The sequence below is a fragment of the Episyrphus balteatus genome, chromosome 2 (assembly GCF_945859705.1).
Source record: "Episyrphus balteatus chromosome 2, idEpiBalt1.1, whole genome shotgun sequence".
NCBI lineage: Eukaryota > Metazoa > Arthropoda > Insecta > Diptera > Syrphidae > Episyrphus > Episyrphus balteatus.
In genome coordinates this window covers 37,220,330-37,243,697 of record NC_079135.1, presented here as the reverse complement: position 1 = coordinate 37,243,697, position 23,368 = coordinate 37,220,330, and the positions used below count along the sequence as shown (strand labels likewise).

Genomic DNA, 23,368 nt, shown 5'->3' with positions numbered 1-23,368 from the left:
GGTAGTACTTTAGTATTTAAAAATGCAGTACGCCGCAGTACGGTAAAAAAAAAACACACAACACGTGGAAAGTTGCATGTTTCATGTCGCATGTGGCAAGTTGCATGTGGTAAGTTGTTTGTGGCAAGTTGCATGTGGCAAGTTGTTTGTGGCAAGTTGCAAGTTGCAGATCACCATAAGCTGAGATTGTTAAAAAAAAATACGCTGTTTGATTATTTTAATAATAATATAAACAAAATATAAACAAAAATTATAAAAACTAAAAATATCATCAAATGAAATTCATTTAATAAGCTGAGTGTGAAGTATAACTTCAGTCGCGTGTACTTGTGTACACACACTCTTTTTTTTATTTTTGCTCAATTTTCCATGGGACTTTTGATTTGAAACAACCTAGGTCGTTTCAAATCAAAAGTCCTGACTCAGAGTTTATTTTCTCCCTTCCAATAAAATTGAGAACAAATAAACAAAAAACTCATGTCGTTTTCGATTGGAATCACTCAAGGATTCACTCATTCTGAAATCCAATAAAACAGTTTGAATCGATTCCACTCAATTCTGTTTTTTTTTTGTTTGTGTTTGTTTTTCTTTGAAATTTAAAATGTCAAACTTGAAAAATATTTAATATTTAAAGAAAATTGTACCTAATTTTTAACCAATTAATGGGAAATTCATTTGTGGAAAATTTTTAAAAGCATAATTTATTTGTTTGAAAATAAATTAACAATTAATTGCAGAAAACAAAAAAAAAAATTAATGGAAAACAGAAAAAAACAATGATTGAGTGTTTCTTTGACATGTAAGTGTAAATGTGTTAGTGCTTCTTGATTTGATTCTGTTTTGAAATCGAGAATAGAATTTCTCTTCTGAGAAGCGTTCTGGATGTCATTTTCATGCCAATAAAACGCTTTCAGAAGGCTTCTGAATGCTTCCGGACGCTTCTGGACGTCCAATCGAAAACGACATCAATTTTATTGGCTCATTGCGACAAATCAACTCAAAAATTACAACAAATCATGCTTGTTTGAATGAAAGAAATGCTAGAGAAAAAAATAAACAAACGAAAAATCTGAATTTGTTTATTAATTATTTCTATGGTGACGACTCCAAAATAATTTAAAAATAAAAATAAGATATTTACTGCCCAATTATACAAATGAAAAGATGTGAATACAATTTAAAGTTATGAATTGCTATCATATAAACTTGACATTTCTGGTCCATCTTCACCTAGTCCTATAACAATATCTTCCCAACTGCCTTCAAATGATAAATAATTAAATAATTGTATGTTTTTTTGTATTGTCCGTGGATATGGAGTGATGCAAGCCCGGGAGACTTGCCTCCGCTTTCTGAGGCTAATCCAGTGAATCTCACAGACGGATCCATTAATTAAAAGCGGGATATCAAGAACTGTTCTTCATTATTTTATCGTAATTTTAGAAAAAGTTCAGCTGCCTCATAAATGCTTCCTTCCAGTAAGCGAATGAGTTTTTTTTATTTTTGCTCAATTTTCCATGGGACTTTTGATTTGAAACGACCTATACCATGGAATTGCCCAAATAATAATTAAACGTCAAACCAAATTTCCTAGTAGAAAAGCAAAAAGTTTGTATTTGATTATTCACCAATATAGGTATAAAATTTCAGAATTAAGTGGAAGTGATTCAGACTGTTTTATTGGATTTCAGAATGAGTGAATCCTTGAGTGAAACCAATCGAAAACGACATTAAATACAGCAACCGTTTATAGGACCCAGTATTCTGTTGAATTTTGAAAATCTGTTATGCACCTTAATGGTAAAATAAAAGACATCTCTCTAGTTTAACTATGCCGTTTCAGCCTGCTCAATAACTTTACATGCGAATCTATGTTGCATTATGCAGCTCTTTCAGTTCTTGATGATTATATCAATGTGCTTCTTTCAAGTCAGCTGTTCAGTGTTCAATGTTTAGATGTTACAATAGTCCTTTAAATTTAATCTGCTTCAGTGTTCGTACTTACATACATACTTAAGAGAAACTTATTGGATAAATTAATAATTCTCTTCAAAGCTAGAGGAGAATTACTTATCCTTATTTTTGTGCCACACTGACACCCAATCTACCTTTATAGTGCAGTCTTTGTAATTCAAATACACGTGAAAATACATTCCAATTAATTGCAATATGTCCAATATTGACGAAATTCGGTTGAAATACTTCAGCAAACGGAACATGGATGAAAGAGGAATTGTCAGCATATATCCAACGGCGATAAAGGATGGCCATAGGTGATGCACTTTACACAATATTGTCACAGATTCTATCAAATTTTGATGATGTCTGTTAATTTGAGTTGGAAAATATAGGTAACCAACATATCCACTACCGAGTATTCAAGACCTGAGTAAATAAGTCGCACGACAGCACGTCTCGTTGCATTGTTAAATACTCATTAATTTGTTGACTTTATCGACTTTATCATTCCTCAAATCATTTAGCTGGTAAAATCAATATTCAATTAAAAATCGTCTCATTCTTCTCCGGTAGGCATATGTAGAGATGAGCTAAGTCGTGATTTTTCAATCACAGGTATACCTGTGACTGTGATTTTGAATTCACGGTGATTGTAACCTGTGATTTTTAACCGTGAATTCAATTTTTTTTTATGAAAATTCAAAAAAAAAAAAAAAAAATCTACACGTAGCATTTTTCACGTTTGTATTTTCCAATAAACACGTTCCTTACGATTTTTCACGTAGGAAGTACTAATGAAGCTCAAATACGAGTTGGTTTAAGCAAACAGATCCGCGATTTACCAAAGCCATCCGTGATTATTCTGGGGAAAACATTATTTTGTCTAAGTGACTCTTGATTTTACGGGAGAAATTTATTATTTCACGGGAAAATTAACTTTGAAAATCCTCATTCTAATCAGGACAGCCTGCGATTTCACAGCAAATATTCGGGTGCAAACCGAGAATTTTCTGGAGCCATACGTGATTGTAAGGGGTAAACAAAACATTAATTTTACCGAACGTGCGTGAATTTTTGAAAAAACAATTCACGTTTACAATTAAACTGTTGCAAGAAATTTTTTATCCAAAATCACAGGTTAAAAGTAATTTTCAATGCATATGCGTGAATTTCGGTTAAAATATTTCACTTTTACACTGTTGCAAAAAGTTGTTTTGGCCAGAATAAAAGTAATTTTCAATGCATTTTTGAAGTCTGCTTAAAATAATTCACTTATACACTTGACCTGTTGCAAAAGTTGTTTTGGGAAAAATCACAGTTTATAATTTCCAATACACTTGTTCACGTTTAATAAAGAACTGTTAAAAATTTATTTTGGAAAAAAATCACAGGTTAAAAAAATCCAAAGCATTTGCGTGAATTCCGTCAGTACAATTCAAGATTACAATAACAAAACTGTTGCAAAAGTTGTGAAAAATCACAGGTTAAAAAAAAATGTCCAAAGCAATTGCGTGAATTCCAGTCAAACCAATTCATGTTTAATAAAGAACTGTTGCAAAAGCTGTTTTGAAAAATCAAAGGGTTTAATTTGAATATCCAATGTACTTGTGTAACGTGAATTATTTTACCCGGAGTTCACGAAAACGCATTGAAAATGACTTTTGACCTGTGATTTTGGAATAATAAATTTTTGCAACAGATCAAGTGTAAAAGGGAAATGCACTTAAATTTACTTTTGATAAAAATTTTTGCCTCACTTCTAGTGTAAAGAGTAAACTTCAAACATAGAAATCTTTTTTAAGATTGATCTATGTGAGAGAAATCACGCCATATCCTAAACAAACTTGTCGAAAATAACATTCAGGATAAATGCTCTATTTGTGCGAAGTGCGAACTGTAAAGTGAAAAGTGAATATCCAATTCATGGTTAAGGTAATCACAGGTAATTTGAGGACTGCTCACAAGTAGTGATTGTGATTTATCAATCACAGGTTAAAAATCGTATGATTTTTTGCTCATCTCTAGGCATATGTGATATTGATGTTTTTAGTTCATAATGATGTTCGACAAATGAAACAGAAACTGCGCATATGAATTAATTTTCATCAGGGGTGCGGATTATCATCGGTCGATTGTGTGTGTTACTCTATCAACAAAAAACTTCAATAAAATCAATTCCGGAACTACAGCCGACGGAAGTTCAAAATCTATTTATTACTAAATTACACAAATTACACAAATTTCTCTGTATTTTCAAAGGAAAAGGCAGTATTTAAGCTGAAATTTACTTCATAGCCAAAAGAAGAACAACGTTCAAGTTGATGTCGGTTTTGAAGAAGCAAGATTCTATCAGTGTAAAGCTAAAAGAATTTCTCATTTAATAGTTTTAACTTGAGGGCCTTTGGTTTTTCCGTTCAGTTTTTACTTGCGATATAGGTACTATATATCAAGTTATGCATTCGTAAAAAAAAAAGTTGAGATAACATTTTTCCATGACATTACGATGGTAGAGAATGCCAAAAAAGTGGGGTCCCGGAAGTCCGTCTGTCTGTCTGTCTGTCTGTCAGTCTGTCTGTCAGACTGTCTGTCTGTATAAGGAGCTACAGCCTAAACGAATGGGCCGATTGACTTCAAACTTGGTATGTAGCATTTTTTGGGGACTCTCCAGAATTAATTTTTTTGGACCAAAAATAACGGTACTTGTCATATACCGATTTTAGTAAAGTTGAAAATGCTCAAAAACGGCTCGAACGATTTTTTTTTAAATTCAAATAATAGTTTTAAGACAAGGTCTATCTTTTAATGAAAAAATTTTTTTTTGAAAATCATTATTAACGGTACCTGCCAAAAAACCGTTTTTTTTTTTTAAATCCGATTATCTCCGAAACTGCTTATTCGATTTCAACGAAACTTTTTGTGAAATAGCATATATATAATTTAAATATAAGCCAAAAATAATTTTTGGATTTTTAAAAAAATTTTGAAAATTTTTTTTTGAAAAATCAAATTTTCGAAAATGGGACATTGAATTTTTTTGAAATTTTGTGTGTAGATGTTGATTAGTGATTTCTACAAAATGGTATTTTAAAACTTTTTTTCCAAAAAATTATTTATAAAAAAATTAGTTTTTTAAAAAACGGCTCTAACGATTTTGAAATTTTTTTTTCTAAAAATGCATCTTAATATATCAATCAAAACTGCATACTTGTTTTGGGGGGCAATTTGATTTCAGATTTTATATCATTTTTTTAAAAAACGAATTTTATTTTTTTTTCTGTACCCATGTCATAGGTACCTACATTTTCCAAATTTCTATATAAAAAGTCTTAAAAATGTAAGCAACTTGAACTCTAAGAGCAAGTTCGTGCGACCCAGTCGTGCATTTTATTTTTTTCTGTTTTTCGTTTTTTGTTGTTTTTGTTAAGCTTCATAATGGTGTTGTGTAAGTATATATCTGTAGTTCTCAGAAAAGGGTTTTCTTACGATCCTTTTACTTTTTATACGTAGGAGAGGACGACTACGCACATATTTTATAAGTTAAAGAAAAAAGTCTTAATAGAAAATTACCATTTTTCCTCAAACATTATTTCACTCACACTCGCCACAACCGAAAAGCTATATTGTCCTTTGCAAAAGAGTTTATCGCAAGTTCATTGAGTTTAAAGAAAGTTTGTAGTTTATTTTATTGAATTGTAATAAAAAAAGGAATATAGTAATGTAAGCAAGAAAGGAAAAATTTTTTCTTTTGCGAAAGAATGATAGTAAGTAGGTGTTTGAATACCAACAATTTTAAGCTTAAAATTGTTTAGTGAAGAGATTTTAATAATACTTATTAAAATGATACTAAGATATTGTTGAATCCTGAGAGGAAGTTTTACAAATGAAGAGAGATGTTTATTTTTCACTTCCGAATCGGAAGTCGGAACTGATTTTAATTTTAAACACTTTTATAGACAAACGTTTGTTTACAATCGATGAACAATTTTAATTATTAAATTCAATGAATGTGAGAATAAGTACACAACACGTAAAGTTATTCTTGAAATTATTTTAATACATAATTATTATTTTGAGTTGGAAATTCGCCCTCAAACGATATCCATTTGAACTTTGTACGTACACTTTTGCAAGATTTGTGGTTTAAGTTCAAAGTTGATGTGAATTGTGTCTTAAATAATGGTATTATGGACTTGCTGTCTGCAACATTTTGTGGAATAGTTCTATCATTCTATTTGCCTAAGATGACATCCTTTATAGCCAGAAGTTTTGAGAGCTACATAAGAGAGGATTCTTTCCTTGAGATTCATTATGAAAGGAAACTTGTTACAACTGTCTTTGCAATGATCCTGAACTTTGCGTAGAAATATGCTGATTTTCAATAAAAAGTACGAAGCTTCACCTCAGTAAAATCTCGCTAGACAATTTTTAGTAAATAAAGATTCTGAAAAATGCCGTAAAACAAAATATTTTTAAATATTTCTCAAAACATGGACAAGATTTTTTTTCTTTTTTTTTAATGGATGGTGCTGTCGTTTATATTTTAGATATAATTTGATTAAAATTTAATATTCTTGTTTAAAAAAATGAAGATGAGTGTTTAATTTCAATTCTAAACAAGATAAAGTTATAAAGCTGGAAATTAATTTTTAAATCAAATTTCTTATTTTTTAATACTTTTGATGTTGTATTCAAAATAGGGTTTTTAAATACAAATTAATACAAAAATTATTTAAAAACTGGTGTAATAAAATCGCAATATTAAAAACTAATTAATTTTTTGTTTAAAAAGCCCTACTTCCAAAGGTTTAACAAAAAAGTTGATTTTTTTCATACTCTAAAAAATAATGCAAAAATTGGCAAAATTAAGGCTTTACATGTAGAGGGCTTGTTTAACTCGGAAATAGGTAGAGGATGAAAAAGGTCCTATTGTGTAATTGATAACTTGATTAATAAAGGTGACTAGTATAGGTATTTTAAACGAGTGTGAAGGTCGAGAGCCAAAAGTGACATAAAAAGAACTGTTTTTCGTCAGGCAGCAAGAGAAGTTGTCAAGGAAATGAACTTGGAAGTGGGAATACGACGAGTGCAGCATATATTGATGGTGGACTTAAGCTATTAATAAGGAAAACCTGCACTCTTGCCAAGACATTAAATTGCCCGCTTTTGCTTCGGAGAAGAGCATACAGAGAAAAATTTTAATTTGGATGGCCTACACATCGGTTTTTTATTTTTATCCTTGAATCTATGCTTTGTATTTAAAAATAATAATGGTCTATTAATTAAAAATTATAATATAATTTAGTGCAAGTGTGTTTATGACTAAAATCGATTTCAAAGTGGAAAAATGTATAAAAACAGTATTTTTGAAGTTATTGAGTTTATAAAGTCGTTATCAAAATAACGTTTTAAATACCGCGTTAAAAATGTCTTAATATCTTTTTTTTTAAGGAAAAACAACAAAAACGGTAAAAAATATTGAAGTTGCTAGAAGTAAACGGCAGAATTGAAATTATTAGTACTTTGTGTGATATGGAAACGAAATATGTACATATATTAAAAAACTTAATAAACTCATAACGGATTTTTTTTAAATTTGAAAATTATGTAATTTTTTTTGTAAGATGAGTTTTTGACATTTTTACCTATAACATTTTAATCTTTGAACAACAACAACATCTTGAAGGATATTTTTAGCAATATTTTTTAAGTTATGAAAAAAAAAAAAATGATCGTAACTTTAATTACGATTTAATTTATCCATCCAAAAAATTGTCAAAACCCGTTTTTTACACCCACCACTCTTGGTCCCTCCCCTACCCCGTTTTCGGTCATATGCTGAAATCCAATTGATTTTTCCTCTTGTTTTTATCTTTAATCCCAATTTTCCTCATCACATATTGTCTGCTATTTTTTTTTTTTCACTTGTTGAGGTTTTCTTTTCAGTAAAGCCACCAGCAACTTTATCTTTCTTTTTAATATTTCTCATCTGCCTCGTTGCTTTTTTATTGAATCAGAAAAACTGATTAAATAAATTTATATACATTTATTTCACTACTAAAGAAAGGTTTTCGATTCCTTATGAATGCACTTTAAGATCCCTTCTAGACAATATTATAATATTCTCTGTGCTCGTCCAATAAAAACACTTTTCAGATAGAATTTCTTTTCCAATTTATCGTTCGTTATACTGGTTATGATGTTGTAGTTGGCAGAGGTTAATATAAAGCCATTGTTGTATGTAAGTTTTAAAGCAACAACTATCTTTTTATTTTAAAGTAGTAATGAAACTTAAACATAGTAAAGCTTTCTTAATTTTTTGTTCTAATATACGAAGATAAAGTGTCTTTTTTTTTGTAATATAGTTTCTTTGGTAGGTACTTATCTTCTTCAGAACAAGGTTAATATAATATTGTTTTTTTTTTTTTTATTCAGCTTACTGTGTACCATGTCAATATATTTTTATCACAGCAAGGAATTCTTGTCAAATTTTATGTCTATAGGAAATTATAAAAAAAATCTTGTTTAAAAAAATAAAAATCTGCCGGCAAACACCCAAAAAAAAAAAAAGAAAAAAAAAAAAAGAACACAGAAACCCTTTTTTAAATTAAGACTTGACAGATAGTAGGTTTTTTTCTTACCCAGTGAAACAGAAGACAAACAAAAATTTTCTCTCATTCATCCATCCTCATTCAATCACGTCCGCATTTTCAATTCTATATAGGATAGAACAAACAAATCCAAAAAGGTCACCCACCACACTACAAGAGTTATATGCTTCAATATGCTGTAACACTCTGAACCACAACCGCATCAATACGGAATACGTTATTTTGGCCATCAACAAAAAAATACAAACAATATATGGGCCTGTCCTGTCAGTTTGAGTTTTTTTTTTCTTATTGAAACTATAATAAACACACAGGGTTGAATTAAATTTTACCCAGTAACCCTGTTTTGGTGTTTTTTTTTTTTTGTAAAAGCAGTTCAATCAGTATGGGACATTTTGTCCTTTCAGACGTGGATTCGTTCTAATTTATGAACCCATAAGTAAATTTTTGGATATTGACTCTTATGAAAACATTGATCGAACATTTTGAATTAAAGATATGGACAAAAATGCATTTCATCAAACAACTCAGTACCAGCCTATTTCACGAAACAACTGGAAAATCTTATAAAGCACAGAAATTTTGTCCGATAAAAAATTATTTTCATTCAAAATTCTTCAGGAATAATATCTTTTTGAACTTCACTGTCAATATTGTTTCGTTAAAATTTTTTGCAGCGTATTCCCTCTATCTAAATTTTAAATAAAAACTATTTTAAACTACAAAAATAAATTTTTAATTATCTTAACTTAAAAAAAAAAACACATTTTTTTAAGATTTTACCTAGTGCAGGTTTTTCCAAGTATAGTAAAATAAATGAGTTTTTTTTTTTCTCACAAACTTTTTGATGACTTTTTGTTCATTATTTTTTTTTTCTTCATATCATAAGAATAAATAAATAAATAAAACACTAGGTATGTTTATTACAAATTTATCAAAAAAAAAAAAAAAAAAAATTGGCCTCAAAGTACAAAAAAATATCTAGGACAAGAAAAAATTAACGGCTTTAAAATATTAATATCTAAACAACTAAAAAAGGTGTAAACATTTTTTAAAGACAGTTTTAAAGAATAACATTTTTCCTAAAATCAAGATTATAACGAAATTTCTATCAAAGGAGAAATCAAGGGGCACGGTAGTGCCCAGCCAAGTTCTCTAGCAACTTTGGCATTACTTCTTTTACTTCTTCATGATGATTGCTCTCTGGGACCTGATGAATCCGTTTTAGCTCTCCCTCTTCAACACATTTTCGTATTATCTCTTAAATCGGGTATATTTCCAAACATACGGAAAAGCGCTTATATTACTCCTGTTTTTAAAAAGGGAAATAAAGCCCATATAACTAACTATAGGCCAATATCTAAACTTTCATGTATTCCAAAGCTTTTTGAGCAAGTTAGTGATAGTTTAACGTTCTACTGTAGAAATATTATTTGTAATCAACAACATGGTTTCATGCAAAAAAGATCAACGGCTACGAATCTACTTTCATTTTTCCAAAATTGCTCCTTCGCTTTAGAAAGTGGACAGGAACTCGACTGCATTTATACAGACTATTCTAAAGCTTTTGATCAACTTTCTCATGACATCATAAAGTTTAAATTAAAAATGTTTGGTATTCCTATAACTTTTATCACTTGGATTTCTTCTTACCTTAAAAATAGGTCATATCAGGTGAAATTCAGAGGGACCTTCTCAAAATCCTTCATTGCCAAATCGGGCGTCATGCAAGGTAGTCACCTGGGACCTCTTCTTTTTATTTTAGATATTAATGACGTACCGTTATGCTACCGTAAGAGTGAAATTCTTATTTTCGCTTTTAACCTTCCTTCCTATGAGCATCGAATCAACCTACTGCAGATCCAAACCTTGTCTCAAACGAGAGTTAATAACTACCTTGTATTTATTCATCAACTTATAACGGGTGTAATTGATGGGCCTGTTCTGCTTACTACCGGAGAGGTGCTTATAACTTTCGCAGCTTAGATTTGATAAAATTACCCCAACACCGTACTAATTATGGTATGCATGTGCCCTTAACTCGCATGTGTAAGTCAGCTATTACATGAAGCCTCAAGAGGCTTGACTCTTTTTTCTAATTTTCTTTTGATAATCATTCTGTGAGGCGCGTACTATTACACGGACTCAAATTTGACATTTCTCTTTTGATTTAAAATTTGTTGTTGTACTGCACCAAGAAGCAAAAAGAAATGAAAGAGAATGTTGAAAAAAGGAAAAGTGGAAAAAGAAACGTCAAAAAAGAGTCTCAGAATTCCGACCCACGACTCTCTGGTCGGATAATTTTTTGTTTCATCCTTTTTCTCTTTTGCACTCATTACGTTTGAAAAGAGGCGCGCCTCTTGATACTTCATGTAATAGCTGACTAAGCTTGTAAATTTGAATACTAATCTGTTTGATTTTAATATTAATAAAACTAGTCTGAAAAAAATACTAAAAACCAGTGTACCACGCTCATAAACTTTTTTTGTATTTATGTTTAATGTTTACTGATTTTTTTCTCATTTAATGTCTTTATACCTAATTTTATGAATGTATATTGAATTATTTTTTTTTCTCAACACTCTTGACTATTAAAACATTTTTGTTTTAAAATTTTGACACTTTCTGGAAATTAAACATGAAATATTAAATTTATTTTTTTGTTCATTTTAGATTTTTTTTTATTTTGCATAGATAGATAGATGCTTGTACTAAGCAGTCCCAATCTTTGACCTTCCTATTTCAACGAAAATGTTACCCATACCTACAAACGTTTACCTTGATATCAAAACTAGGAATAATTAAGAAAATTCATTTAAAGAAAAATTAATTATTTTATTGAAAAATCAAATTTTTTTGTTTGTTGGCTAATATTTTTCTTAAAAACATCATAACAACTTTTTTTTTAAACCTTTATGTACATGTACAATGATCATTCTTAAATATAGAAAAAACTTCCTTTAATAACCAGCTCCAATGATTTTTAGAATTTTCGCCAGGGGGCGTGGTAACCGCCCATTTACGCTGAATTTCCATCAAATATTATAGAGTACTTCTGGTTATTGTAGAATCTTTAAATTTGGTAGATTGGTAGAACTGTTAGTTTATACAAAGAAAAAAATTTTAAATCTCAGAATTTTAGATAGGCTGAATTTTCCGCTGAATTTTCATCAAATATTAAAGAGCACTTCTGATTATCGTAGAATCTTGAAATTTGGTAGAATGGTAGAACTGTTAGTTTATACAAAGGACAAAATTTGAAATTTGAGAGTTTTAGAAAGGGGGCGTGGTAACCGCCAGCATTATTTCAACATAGGAGAACTTGGTTTTTTTTTTAACAGTAATGTTTTTGTTGTGATCTGATTTTCTTGAGCGCTACTTACCTATTCTATTGCAAAAAATTGTTCTATACAAAAAATTCTTATTTTTGAAAAATCAAATTTTCGAAAACGAGACACTTAATTTTTTGGAATTTTAATTTATTATAAAATTTTCAATTATTTAAAAAAAAAAATACTTTTTTTTTTTGGCTCAAACGATTTTGAAAATATTTTTTTATAAAAATGTATCTTCTAAAAATAGTTGTATATGTTCTATTTTATTTTTTTTGTGCGTATATGTACATTTCAGGTCTAAGTCCGGCAATGGAAAAATATATATATATATTTGTATAGGCTGTTCCAGCATCGGCATTGTCATGACAAAAGCATCTTTTCAGACATAACGGAAGTATCTACAAACACTACGCACCTACTAATGCAAACAGATAGCTATTCAGCCCTTCTCACACGAACCATCCATTCTGTTGACCAACATTTTCATTAACGACCGAAATCCAATCATTATTATCGTTGCCCAAAGAGGAACACAAAAAAAAAAAAATGAAAGAGATGCCTTTGCTGAAGCGGAAAAAGGTCCAAAAAACTCAATAATATTTACAAAAAGCATTTACATAACAATTAACTTGTGTATATATGAGTACAGTTTTGTAGGATGATGTCTCTATTTTAGCTTTAAATGTCTTAATAAATGTCTGTGAATGAATGTTCTATTCGACACCAATGACTCGAAATCTCAGACAAATCAGTGATTACACTTTTTTTTATTGAAGAAAAATTGTAGTAAATTGGTGTTTCAGAGGGGCTTAACGTTTAAAGAATTGTTTAACATTTAGGGTAAATTTAATTTAAATAAGAAAAATACACTTGCTCTCTTTATCACAATTTCATTTTATGCACTTGAATTTATAACTCTAAATTTTCTCTCACTCTTTTATTATTATTTTCAACTTCCAAGGAAACGGAAATGTCTGCCTTTAATGTTGACAACGCATTGGTTTCTCAGCTTTATGAAGAAGTTTCATATGAGCTAAGCAACATTTTATGATCTAATTGCTAATTGAACGAGTAATTTACTATCCTTAAGTGGTACCCTTGCCCTTTTGTAAGAGGTTTCATATATTGAATAGTTTTTCTGATGAACTAATTTATATTCGACTGAAGTATTCGAACTGGGTGGATATTAATTGGTATTAAGGGTGCCGATCTGCCGATGTTATCATGAAGTTTCGTCAGACATTATTAAAATCTGGCGGACTATACAAAGGGCTACGATGTTTAAATGGAGCGATTGAATAAAATTCAATTTGAAGACCAACTTGAAGTAGAGGCCACTTGAACTTTTAATTGTTTTTGATTGACAGCAGTAAAATCAGGAGAAAAAAGGAACACTAATTTGGTTTACTAATTGCTTTGAAGGGTTTCATTTTACATGAACTGCATGCATGTTTAATCGGAATTCAATTTATTGAATCAATTCTTTAAAGATATAGTTTAGATTGAAAAAGGACAAATTTCAAATGAATTCATATTAAATTTAACAATTTTTATAAAAAGCTTTAATTTTTTTATGTTTGCATAAAAAGTGTCATCCCTGATGAGTTAACCTCGTTAAGTAGTTTTAATTATTTTGGTTTTGTTATTTATTGATAAACCTGCCAACTATCGACCTTAAAGTTTGTTGTGTAGAACTTTGTTTTGTAGATATTTATTCTCTGGGGTCTAAAAGGCAGGCTTTAGCTTCCTTTTTGGGGATTAGATCGATCATAAAACAAAGAAGCTTATCATGTACCCTTTTATAAATTTAAACAATGTTAAAGAACGTCTAAGTTGATGAAGTCCATACATTAATATAAAAAAACACAGATAATTATTTAATTTATAATTATTTTTCAAAATTTTCAGTTTTTTTACTTGCGATATAGGTAATATCAAGTTATAACATTATAAGAGATAACATTTTTCCATGACATTACGATGGTAGACAATGCCAAAAAAGTGGGTCCCGGAAGTCCGTCTGTCTGTCTGTCTGTCTGTCAGTCTGTCTGTCAGTCTGTCTGTCTGTCTGTCTGTATAAGAAGCTACAGCCTAAACAGATGGACCGAATAATGTCAAACTTGGTATGTAGCGTTATTTGGCGACTCTCCAGAGGGGTTTTTGGAATTAATTTTTTTGGACCAAAAATAACGGTACTTGTCATATACCGATTTTAGTAAAATTGAAATATCTCGAAAACGGCTCTAACGATTTTGTTTAAAAAATTCTAATGTTAGTTTTAAGCTAAGGTCTATCTTTCAATGAAAAAATTTTTTTTTGAGAATCATTATTAACGGTACCTGCCATAGAACCGTTTTTTTTCAAATCCGATTATCTCCGAAACTGCTTATTCGATTTCAACGAAACTTTTTGTGAAGAAGCATTTATATAATTTAAATATAAGTCAAAAATAAGATTTTGAAAAAAATAATTTTTGGATTTTTTAAAAAATTTTTAAAATTTTTTTTTTTTTAAATCAAATTTTCGAAAACGGGACATTGAATTTTTTTGAAATTTTGTTTTTAGATGTTGATTAGTGATTTCTAAAGAATGGCATACCAATTTTATTTTAAAACTTTTTCTCCAAAAAATTATTTATAAAAAATTAGTTTTTTTAAAAACGGCTCTAACGATTTTGAAATTTTTTTTTCTAAAAATGCATCTTAATATATCAATCAAAACTGCATACTTGTTTTGGAGGTTTGGAGGGCAATTTAATTTCAGATTTTATTTAATTTTTTTTTTTAAACGAATTTTATTTTTTTTTCCAAATTTCTATATAAAAAGTCTTAAAAATTTAAGCAACTTTAACTCTAAGAGCAAGTTCGTGCGACCCAGTCGTGCATTTTATTTTTTTTGTTCAACAACAACTGATATGTTCATTAAAATTTTAAATTTAATTCTAAAAGCCTGAATCACATAGAAACACAAAGTGAAAAAAGTATATACAAAAAAGTTTCTAGTTTTTAAAATAATTTAAATTTTTAAATGTCACATCAATACATTTTTTTTGTCATTTTGTACTTTTGTTTACTTATTATACTTTTTTTGCTTTTGTGTTTCGATTAAGCTAGAACTAAGCTTAATTTAAAAAATAATAATAAAAAAAAGAGGTTGTCTGTAAAGCCGATTTACGGACGATGTTTTACGTGATAACGTCGTCAAAAAACAGGTTGTGTGCTTTTGTTTAAAATGAGTCAATTGAAGCGTTTACTTATTTCAAACAATCATAATTTACAAGAAAAAGCTAAAAAAGAAAATACCTTTTTTATTTTCTCATTATTTTAATTTTTTTATTTTAAAAGCTTAAAAAAAAAATTATGCAATTTAAAAGCCAAGTATTTCTTCTTAAGAATAAAACCATTTTTAAATTTTTACAATGCGCAAAAAGTATAAAAATAATTTATGGAAAAATATCATTTTCATCAAAAAAAGCAAAAAAAAAACATGAATTTTTATCTTCTCACGTCATTAATTCCATTTTTTCCCTAACAACCTATACAAAATTTTATACCATCTGAAAGCTTATTATCTTAGCTCAAAACATATATATCGATCAGGTCTATGAGACATCTACAAAAAGAGCTAGAATTTTTTAAACTCGATCAAATTTCATTAAAAAAAGCAAAAAAAAACATTTATTTTTATGTCCTCACGCTATTTTATCAATTTTTTTCAATGACAACCTATAAAAAAAATTATACCATGTGAAAGCTTATTGTTTCACCTTTCATATTCCTGAGATGCCTACAAGAGGAGTAAGAGTTTTTTAAAATCAACCATGTCGAAATTCCAGACTGAGATTACGGTACTTCCCACACTGGTGGCTGTTCATGATCAACAGATCTCCACTGGTGTTTTGAGGTTTTTCGCAAGTTTCTTGATTTAACATTGTGTAGCTTGTAGTAAGTGTACCGTTATATGTGATATACCAAATGAAAGGTAATTGTATTGGGATGATCATAAAAGTTTAATCAAATTTTTATCTACTCTAGATCAAAATTTATAACCTGTTGAATTTGAAAATTTTCTTTTACCGTTATCTCAAATTACAAAAATGATTGAAATTTTGTACACATATAGTCCTGGTTATGATCTATCATTGCTCCATAAACTTTATTTCTCTAATTGTTGAAGAAAAAAAGATAAAAATCAAAAACGATAAAAATCGGTTAAAAACGGTCAAAAAAACTGTTTTTCAAAAACTTGTTTCTTCCGTTAGCCAGTCAAAAATGAATCAATCACTGCACACGTATGCGTATAGCCAAGCCCTACATGCCCTATAAGTTTGAGATTTTTTGAATGCTCCAAAAAAATGCGTAAGATCAAATACTACCCAAAAATATTTCTAAAAAACAAGGTGTTTTTCAAAAATTCATATTTCGAAACGCAGAGTGTTGGAAAAAAATCCGTATCAGACGCCTAGTTTTCTTTCCCCTGGCATCTTTAGAATTGTCAAATAAAATTTCCTTTACCCAAAATCATCATTTTGTCATAGCCCCAACACGTGTACAACGTTCAAACAAAACGTCATAGCTTATTTTCAAATTTCTTTAGAATTTTTTCTTAAATGCGGTTATTCTTAAATTAGTCTCATCTATCTCTATCAAAAAAAATCAATTCTCTACGACTTTACCCCTGTTTACCCTATTAAATGACGGAATTTTTAAAAATCCTTCATTTGGATTAAGATGTAGGTTATTATCTTTCAAATAAGCTATAGAAGATTTTTGTATCTTTAATAGTTTATTTTTAATTTTAAATTGAAATTTTTTGCCGCACTGCGAAAGTGCGAGAGTGTAACGTTAGAAAATGGCGTCACTTTTTTGTGGTGGCTGCCATGGTTCATCGATTTATAAGACGTTATCACGTCAAAAAAAAAATACAACCAGGTTCCAGGCAGGGTTCGGACTTCAGTTTCAAAATTTCGAAGCAAATTTGGAAAAAAAGTGAAGTAGATCCCAAACTTCGGAAGTAGATTTCAAAATAAACTTTCAGAACATTTATTTACAAAAATTTAATCTAAAAAAATTATTTTCAACAAAATTATTTTTCTTTACTTTTTTATTATGATCTTTTCCAAAAAAACCTTTCTCATCTAGTGGTTGTAACGGTGCTTTGGGGTAAAACGGTTAATTCAGCATAATCTAACAAATTTTTGATCAGGAATTCTCCAAAATCAGTCAAAATTACTTTAATAAACTTTATTTATATCTTGAATTCGAAGAATAATTGACCTCCATTCATCATTTGAGATTTTAGTTGAGCTTTATTTCTCAATGCCTCGACCAGATTTAAAATTGAAATTAAATCCCTTTCTCTAAATTTATTATTTGAAAAATATTTTTCAATCAAGAAATAGAAGTAAATCCTGAAAAAGAGAAGTAGGGAAGTAGATTTTATTTTTTTCCCAAAATCGAAGTAAATATCTACTTCGATCGAAGTAAAATCCGAACCCTGGTTCCAGGACAATTTTCTTTGATCCATGAACCATCTTTTTTTTGTAACTTTATACTAACTAAGTTTTTGTAAGAAAAAAAAAACTTGCGATCGATTAATTCGATTACAATTTAATTGACATGCATTAATGAGACGGATAACTGCTTTTATGTTAGTTTGCATTGTTTATTAAAAAAATATAATACAAAATTATAAATACAATTTAAAAAAATAGTAATAAAACTTTAATTTGTTTTTAAAAAAATACCGAATCAATTGTTTTTTTTTTTTTATTTTTTGTTTAAAATAAAATAATAATAATTTTTTGAATAATTAATTTTTCAAAAAATAGTTTCTTTTTGAAATTTCTGAACAAAATTGGAACATTTTAGGAGGCAGTAGGCCAGATATTGGGATAAAATTTAAATGTCGGGAATCTCCCGCCAAAATCCGCATGATTAGTAGCCTTAAGACATCAAATCAAAGTTTAAAAATGTTCTGTTTTAGAAAATTGAAATTTAAAAAGTACACTCGGGCGTATACGTACTCTTTAATATTCAAATTATATTTTATTTTACTTTCGATATCTAACATTAATTTTCATAGCTTTCATAGGTTTTCATAACTGTTATGGAAACTTTTTATTTAAATAACCTTAGAATTTATAACTTTGACGTGAACTTTTCTGATTTCTATTCACAAAATATTGATAGCAGGGCGATCCTTATTTTAACTTTTTCAAAATAACTTTGCCTGTGTTTTTATGAGTATTCTTTGTTATATCTATATGCTTGATAAAAAAAAACCCAAAACAAGCCTCGATTCCTCATTGAGAAATTTCTCGGAAGCAAATAATATTCCTAGGATTTTGCCAATGGTCTCAGTTACTAGTTGTGCAGGCAGTGTTTCTAGTCCGTTAGATTTATCTTTGGAGTAGATAAGATGTAAATGTAATTTAATAAACTTAAAGAAAAATTAAACAATTCAGAAATGGTTTATCATTACTCAAATTGAATCATATCTTTAATCTTAAATTTGTTTGCTTCTGCAAACATTTCCTCTTGTATTGCATTTTCATTTTGTATTAAAAAAATATCAAAATACGACGGCTAAAAGAACATAAATGATGAAATTCTTTTTTATCTGATGTAAATTCTAAGGAATGCAACAAAAGTAAAAAAAAAAAAATTCATTGAAATTACACAGATTTTATCAAATAGATATCTTTTGCTCTGCCTTTTAAAACAATCTCTATTGCATATTTTTAACAGACTCCAACTTCTTTTTCAATTATCAGGAAATTGAAAAATAAACAACAGTTCTTTTAGTGAAGCTCCAGTTTTTGATTAAACTATTTCAATCAAATAAAAAAGATGGAATAAAGTTTTTTTTTATTTGCATTTAAAAACAATTGACCAAAATAGCCTGCATTACCAAATATAAATCTACAAATATTCATTAAAAAAATGGTCACATAAAACATACAAATGAAAACAGTTTTTTTTACATTCTACTAATTTTCTTTTCGTTTATTTGCAGGTAAGACAATAGATAACTCTATAAAGCAGTTCAAAATCTTGTACGAGTAAGTTCTTTTTTTCATTTTGTTTTTGAGTAACACAGCAATATGTATTAAATTAAATGAAGTAATATCCTGGAATGTCAATTATTTTTTGAAGAATATTGAATTTGAAGACATGCAAAATTGAAAATAGACATTTGCATTATTATTTCTCAAAAAGTAGTTATCATGAGATTCAAAAGTATTCATCATCGTAGCTTTTTTTACAATTTATTATTTTGCCTTGAAACTTGCTCTGCAATTAAAATATATTCAATACGGAAATCGTTTAAAGAATATTGTTGCATTTTTAAAAGTAAATTCACTGGAAACACTCCAAAAAAAATTATTACTTGTTCTTTAATTAAGTATAAAAAAGTTTTATTGATGAAATGAAAATTCCACCCACAACAGAAACTTCGTACAGTTCTATTAATTCCAGAATTGATAAAAAAGTCCTTTTATTTAATTTAACTTTTGTTTCGACCACTTCAAAAGAATTCAACAGACAGAGTAAAATGTGATTAATACACACATTTTCATCTTTCATTTAACACACACAAAAAAAAAATCCCAACCCTTTTTTTACTTATTAAATAATTAATTTATTACTTTAAAGAAATTTTATCGATTTTTTGTTTCAATTATCCATCACATATTAACAAACAAGCACATATTAAAGCTAGCATGTGTTTGTTCTATACGCATAAAGTTATTTAAGGGTTTTGAATTAAGTCATTTCCATGACTGTGTTTTTTTTTTTTTTGTTATTTTTATTTTGTATATCCCTTAAGTGTCGCATTTAACCACAAAGCTTTTGTCTTTCTAAATGGATGTGTTTTGTATTTTTCTTAAGTTTTTATTTTTATTGAAGAAGTTGTCTTAATTTGTAAGAAGAGAAAATTAATCTTAACAATATCACAACATCCCTTAAGATAAATGAGTTCCTAAATAAAATCAAAGTTTTGAAAGATTTGTTGTGTAAACCAAATGGAGTGAGTTGTCAAAATAAAGTGTACGGAACAAAATGTGCGTAATGCCAAGGCAGTAGATATAAAAAGGATCAAAGGGGTTTACAAAAGGATACAAAAGTTTACTTACAAATTGTGTATTTCACAACTCTCTGAATCTAAAATAACAAATATCTTACAACAATTTTCCAACTCAATACAATCCTGATGTCAGAAAAAATCTTCTTTCTCAAATATGTTAATTTATTAAATTTGGTTGAAAATTATCAACCCTAGAATTTTTGCAATGGCTGAAGGGTGGAAAAAAAGCCGGATTACGGACGATGATTTTACGTGATAACGTAATAAGAAAACAGGTTGTGTGCTAAAAAAAATACTTTTTTTTTCTAAATTTTTTTCTAAATTTTATACCATCTGAAATCCTATTGTTTCAACTCAAAATATTCATATCAACCATGTCTGCACGAGATCTACAAAAAGAGCTAGAATATTTTGAACCCAATCAATTTTAATTTTCATCAAAAAAAGCAAGAAAATCAATCTTCTTATCCTCAATTACCTTAAAGTCCAATTTTTTTTAAATGAGAACCTAAATTAAGTTTTATATCATCTGAAAGCTTATTATTTCATCTTATGACCTTTCAATCATATTTCTATGATGCCTATAAAAAAAGTAAAAATTTTTTAAAGCCAACCATGTCGAAATTTCAAACTGAGAATACGGTACTTCCCACACATGGGCAACAGATCTCCCCAGGTGTTTTGAGGTATTTCTAAAGTTTTTTTAATTTAAAATTGTGTAGCTTGTAGTAAATGTACCGTTATGTGTAATACATCAAATGAAAGGTAATATTATCAATAAAGTTAAATAAAATTTGTATCTGCTCTAGATCAAGAGAAAGAACGTGTTCTCAAAACTGTGAATACGAAATTGATTGAAATTATATAGTCCTACCTATTATCTATTTACAGTATAAAATTCATTCATTTATCTGTTGAAGAAAAAAAAGATGCAAATTAAAAACGGTCAAAAAACTTGATACAAAAAAGCTTGTTTTTCATGTTATTCAGTCAAAAATCATTTGAGAATACCAATTTTTTGCACATAAACTATATATTCCATAAGTTTTGCTAAAAATAAAAACTCACCCGAAAATACTCCTAAAAAAGTAGGTGTTTTTCAAAAATTCATAATTATTTCAAAACGCAGAGACTTATGTCATTTTCGATTGGTTTCACTCAAGGATTCACTCATTCTGAAATCGAATGGAACAGGTCAAATCGCTTGCACTCAATTCTGTTTTTTTTTCTGTGTTTGTGTATTTTCTTTTAAATTTCAAATGTCAAATATTTATATTAATTTATTTTTCTTTCAAATGAAATGTTTTAAATTATTTTTAAAATTGGTAATGTTCAAGAAATTAATAGTGAAATTGGTTTCCAAAATATTTTAAGCAAGTTTGAAAATTAATTAAAAAATTTATTTCGGAAAAAAATTAATATATTTCAAAAAATAAAAAAAATATTGATTGAGTGATTAATTTGACTTTTAAATATTCGTGTATTAGTGCTTCTCGAGTGAATTCCGATTTTAAATCGGGAAGAGAATTTCTCTTCTGAGAAGCGTTCTGCCTGTCATATTCGTGCGAATAAAACGCTTTCAGAAGGCTTCTGAATGATTCCGGACGCTTCCGGAGAGCCAATCGAAAACGACATTAAAAAAATTCGTAATAGACCCTTAATCTTTTTTTTATTATCTTTTGAATGTCATTTTTCACCTTGCCAACAAAAATTTCCCCTAACTATAATCACTACTTTGTCAAAGTCCTACCTCATGTTTTAGTTTTAAAAAAACCATTTAAACCTAGGTTTTGAAATTTTCTCAATACCATTATCAGTCTTACACAGGGGCGTACACTCCCTTGGGGCAAGCGGGGCGGCGCCCCGGGGCCCCCGACCGACCCCAGGGCCCCCACTGGAGACAGTGCAGAGAAGGACACTGTTAGCATAAATTGAGTTACGAAGTAAAAAAATGTATTTGAATCACTTCGGATACAAGGGAGACTAATTATGTCAGTCAGTGTACCTAATGTATAATGCAATGGTAGCCACACAATATATATTAATTTAATAAAAAGGTTACCGAAGGGGTCCCAAAAAATAAACTGCTTTTTTAAAAGAAAAATTATAATTTTATCTTAGGGCCCCAAAAAATATTACTTGAAAAATCTTTGCAATCACAAATAATACATTAGAGGCCCCAAAAAAGCAAAAAAACAACTTCAGGCCAGAAGCCCAAAAAGCCTTTACTTCAGGGCGTCAAAAAAAATTAAATTAAAAAAAAATGTTTTTTTAAATTAAATTACATTGTTGATGGATTACTAAATATTACTTTAGGAGCCCCAAAAATATGACTTCGGGGCTCCAAAAATATTATATGAAGGGTCCCAAAAAATGATTTTTCAGGAACCCCGTTAGTTGAGAAGCAATCAAATATTAATTTGGGGGTCCCAAAATCTATTACTAAGGAGCCCAAAATACTCATCAAATTTTCTGATGGCATGACAAATATTATAAGAGGATCCTCAAAAGCTATTACTTCAGTGGTTCAAAAGAATCAAATGGAAAATTAAATATCAATTCAGGGGCCCCAACATTAATACATCAGTGCCCAAAATAAAAACATTACGTTATTGGTGGCGTTCCGAATACTACTTCAGAACAGAGGTCCCTATACATATTAATTCTTGGCACCAAACAAATTATATTATATTTTAGGGGCCTCTAAGCACTTAATTTTGAGGCTCCAAAAATATTTTTTCAAGGGCCCCAAAAGAAATAAACTATGTTTCATGATGGAAGATCAAATGTGTACATATTACTTCAGAACAGAGGCCCCAAAAACTATCAATTCTAAGCTAAAAAAAATTTTATTTTAGGGGTCTCTAAATATTTAATTTTGGGGGCCCCTAGTACAAGTATTTACTACTTTTATGATAGAAATTTTATGTAAGTATAGCAAAGTGCATTACGAACATATTATAACATTAAAATAAAAATAAATAAGCCATACAAAAAAAGTACGGCGTATACGTACTTTTTTATCTAAGGGGCCCCAAAATTTAGTCTTGCCCCGGGGCCCCGGCGACTCAACGTACGCCACTGGTCTTACAATAAATTTACCTATCGATTAAAAAAATTTAACTTTTTACACCGTCGCGTTTAGAAAATAGTCAATTTTTTTAACCCTATTAAATGATAGAATTTTTAAAAATCATTTGTTTGTATTCAAGTTTTCAAGGTTATTATCTTTCAAATAAGCTATAGAAAATTTTTGCATCTCCAATAGTTTGTTTTTAATTTTGAATTGAAATTTTTGCCGCACTGATAAAAGATTCAAGTGGAACCGGAGAAAATGACGTCACTTTTTCGTGGATGCTGCCATGGTTCATCGAT

General features: G+C 29.0%; 1 protein-coding gene across 4 annotated transcripts in view; it reads left to right on the top strand.

Annotated features, from left to right (window-relative positions):
* The window catches only part of LOC129911948 (bumetanide-sensitive sodium-(potassium)-chloride cotransporter), a 195,042-nt gene that overhangs the window by 26,705 nt on the left and 144,969 nt on the right, over positions 1-23,368 (top strand). The window contains exon 2 of one of the 4 annotated variants that reach the window (XM_055989981.1): positions 18,920-18,965. The exons of the other annotated variants lie outside the window; for them this stretch is intronic. The gene's annotated coding sequence lies outside the window, so the exon portion shown is untranslated. The remainder of the gene's footprint in view (positions 1-18,919; positions 18,966-23,368) is intronic. 4 annotated transcript variants of the gene reach the window in all.